This window comes from Balaenoptera ricei, chromosome 16, assembly GCF_028023285.1.
Source record: "Balaenoptera ricei isolate mBalRic1 chromosome 16, mBalRic1.hap2, whole genome shotgun sequence".
NCBI classification, from domain to species: Eukaryota; Metazoa; Chordata; class Mammalia; order Artiodactyla; family Balaenopteridae; genus Balaenoptera; species Balaenoptera ricei.
Window position 1 is genome coordinate 111,794,666 of NC_082654.1, and position 4,273 is coordinate 111,798,938.

Below are 4,273 nucleotides of genomic sequence, written 5' to 3' on the forward strand. Positions count from 1 at the left end.
GTAGGACCTTGTTGTTTATCCATTCTCTCTATATATAATAGTTTGCATCTGCTTGTCCCAAACTCCCAATCCATCCCTCCCCCAGCTCCTCTCCCCCTTGGCAACCACAGGTCTGTTCTCTCTGTCTGTGAGTCTGTTTCTGTTTTGTAGATAAGTTCATTTGTGTCATAGTTTAGATTCCACATATAAGTGAATATCATGCTGTTTCGATTACTGTAGCTGTATACAGATTCTTGATATCAGATAGTGTTAGCCCTCCAACTCTGTCCTTTGGCAATTTGACTAGTTTATAAAGTTTGCATTGCCATATGACTTTTAGAATTAGCTTCTCAATTTCCACAGAAAAACTAGTTAGGATTTTGATTGGAGTTGCTTTGAATATAAAGATCAACTTGGGGAAAATTGACATTTTAATAAAATTGAGTCTTCTAACCCATGAAAAAGGTAACCATTTCTTCATAACTTCTTTAACATCTCTCAGCAATGTTTTTTAGTTTTCAGCATACAGGCCTTTTATATCCTTAGATTTATCCCTAGGCATTTCAAATTTTTAAATTCTATTATAAATTATAGTTTTTAGTTTTATTTATGATTGTTGCTGGTAATCAGAAATATAATTCATTTTAGTATTTAGTATTTTGTATTGCAAATTTGCTAAACTCGCTTAATAGTTCTAGTAGCTCTTTTGAGGAATCTATCACACTTTCTACATAGATGATCATGTCATTTAAGAATAACAATAGTTTTACTTCCTTTCCAATCTGAATACCTTCATTTCTTTTTCTTGATTGATTGCACTAGCGGAAACCTTCAGTAGAATGTTGAATAGAAGTGGTGAAAGCAGGCATCCTTGTATTGTTCCTGATTTTAGGAAGAAAGCGTTCATGTTTTCATCACTGAGTATGGTGTTAGATATAGCTTTTTTGAAGATTTTCTTTATCAGTTTGAGGAAATTGCCTTCTAGTCCAAGTTTATTGAGAGTTTTCATCAGGAATGGATGTTGAATTTTGTCAAATGTTCTTCTGCATCTATTGAAGTGACCATATGGCTTTTCTTTTTTACTTTGTTAATATGGTGTATTACATTCATTGATTTTTGGACACTGAACCAACTTCATATCCAGGGCTAAACTCCACTTGGTCATGATGTATTATCCTTTTAATGTATTATTGGATTCAGTTTGCTAATGTTTTGTTTAGAACATTTACATCTATGTTTAAGTAATATATTGTATAATTTTACTTTTTGTGATGTCTTTTCTGGTTTTAGCATTAAGCTAATGCTGGACTCATGGAATGAGTCAGAAAGCATTCCCTCCATTTTCATGTTTTTGGAAGAGTTTGTGTAGATTTGGATTATTTCTTACTTTACTGGTACTTTACTGAATTCACCAGTGAAGCCATCTGGACCTGGAGTTTTCTGTGTGGAAAGGTATTTAAGTACAAATTCAATTTCCTTAACAGATATAGGGCTTTTCCCATTATCTGTTTCTTCTGGAGTGAGCTTTGGTAATTTGTATCTTTTAAGGAATTTGTCCATTTTGTTTAAATTGTTAAATTTATTGGCATAAAATTGTTCACATTTTCCTTTTAATATATGTAGAATCTGTAGTGATGTCACCTCTATCATTCCTGATATTGGCAATTTATATCTTCAGAGAGAAAATAATTTCTCCTAGTTATTCTGGCTATAGGTTTATCAATTTTATTGATCTTCTCAAAGAACCAGCTTTTAGTTTCATTGATTTTCTCTTTTGTTTTTATTTTATATTGTATTAATTTCCATTCCAATCTTTATTATTTCCTTTTTTCTGCTTACTTTGCATTTTATTTGCTCCTTTGTTTTCTGGTTCTTAAGGAAAATAAGGTCTTCGATTTGAGACATTATTCTTTCTGATATAGGTGTTAGTGCTATAAATTTCTCCCTAAAACCTGCTTTAATGGCATCCTGCAATTTTTTTTTTTTAATTATTAGCACCTTTAATTATTATTTATTTATTTATTTATTTATTTGGCTGTGTTGGGTCTTCCTTTCTGTGCAAGGGCTTCCTCCAGTTGCGGCAAGCGAGGGCCACTCTTCATCGCGGTGCGTGGGCCTCTCACTATCGCGGCCTCTCTTGTTGTGGAGCACAGGCTCCAGACGCGCAGGCTCAGTAGTTGTGGCTCACGGGCCCAGTTGCTCCGCGGCATGTGGGATCTTCCCAGACCAGGGCTCGAACTGGTGTCCACTGCATTGGCAGGCAGACTCTCAACCACTGCGCCAACAGGGAAGCCCCCCAGCAAATTTTAATATGTTTTGTTTTCAATTTAACTTAGTTCAAAATGCTTTATAATTTTCCTCCTTTGATGTCTCCTTTGTACCTTAGGTTATTTAGGAGTATGTTATTTAGTGTCTAAATATTTGGTGATTTTCCAGTGATGTTTTTGTTATTGATTTGTAATCTAATCTCATTGTTGTCAAAGAACCTGCTTCTTATGACTTGAATCCTTTTAAATTTATTGAGACTTGTTTTATGGTACATAATATGATCCATTGGATTCTGTTGTGCTGTGTGGATTTGAGAAGAACATGTATTCTGCAATTAAGGAACGGAGTGTTCTATAAAAGTCAATTAGGTCAAAATAATTAATAGTGTTGTTCCAGTCTGCTATATTGTTGCTGATATTCTGCCTACTTGTTTTATCAATTATTCTTTAACTTATCACAGTCTACCTTCAAATGATATTATACCATATCATGTACAGTATATTTTATAATAATATATTTCCATTTCTTTCCTCCTGGCCTGCATGCCAGGAGACATTGTTGTCATGTATTTTACTTATACATATGTATATATTGTATTATCATAATACATTGTAGTAAATTTTATTTAACAGCCAATTATATTTTTAAAGGATTTAAATCATTAGGAAAAGATATATTTACTCATGTAGTTGCCATTGCCACTGATCTTCATTCTTTGTGTAGATCCAGATTTCTATCAATAATTGCTTTCCTTCTATCTAAAGGATTTCTTTTAACATTTCTCGGAGTATAGGCCTGCTGCTGCTGATTTCTTTCAGCTTTTTGTATGACTGAAAATGTCTTTATTTCATCTTCATTCTTGAAAGATATTTTTCTAAGTATAGAATTTTAGGTTGATAGGTTTTGATTTCTTGTTGTTTCAGTACTTTAAAGGTGTTATTCCACTGCTTCCTGCTTGCATTGTTTCCTATGAAAAATCCAATGTCATCCTTATCTTTGTTTCTCTATATGTTACATCTATCTTCTCTGGCTACTTTAAAAAAAAAAATAACAGACTTGATTTTTTAGAGCAGTTTTAAGTTTACAGAAAAATTGAGCAGAAAGTACAGAGAGTTTTCACAAATCCCCTCCTCCCACCAGCCACCCCTACACAGTTTCTCCATTGTGAGCATCTTGCATAGGTGTGATACATTAGTTACAATTGATGGACCAATATTGATACATTATTATTAATTGAAGTCCATAGTTTGCCTTAGAACTCACTCTTTGTATTGTGCCTTTCTATAGGTTTTGACAAATGTATAAGATTTTCTCTTTATTGCTTGATTTCTCCTTATTTCTTGATATGATGTGACTTGGTTTCTTTTTCTTGATAGGTCTTGTATTTGGAATTCCTTGAGCTTCTCAGATTTGTAGGTGTATAGTTTTAATCAAGTTTAGAAAAATTCTGACCTTTTTTTAAAAAAATTTTTATTGGAGTGTAGTTGATTTACAATGTTATGTTAGTTTCTGCTGTACAGCAAAGTGAATCAGTTATTCATATACATATATCAACTCATTTTTTTAGCTTTTATCCCCATAGAGGTCATTACAGAGTGTTAAGTAGAGTTCCTTGTGCTATACAGTAGGTACTTATTAGTCTATTTTATATATAGTAGTGTGTATATCTGACCATTATTTCTTCAAATATTTTTCTATCTGCCCCTTCCTTGGGGGGACTCAATTTATCCATGTATTAGTCTGCTTGCTGTTATGTCACAACTCACTGATGCTGTCTTCATTCTCTGTTACTATTATTTTTCTCACAGTGTGTTGCTTTCTTTAGTGTTTATTGCCTTCAAATTCACTAATGTTTTCTTCTGCAAGGTATACTCTGCCTTTCATCCCATCTAAGTGTACTTTTCTACTTAGACATTGTTATTTTCTTCTCTCTAGAATTTTGATTTAGGTATTTTAAAAATATGTCCCCCATTTCTATTCTAACTCTAAGCTTATTCTAACTTTTTGAATGTGTGGAATAAATTTA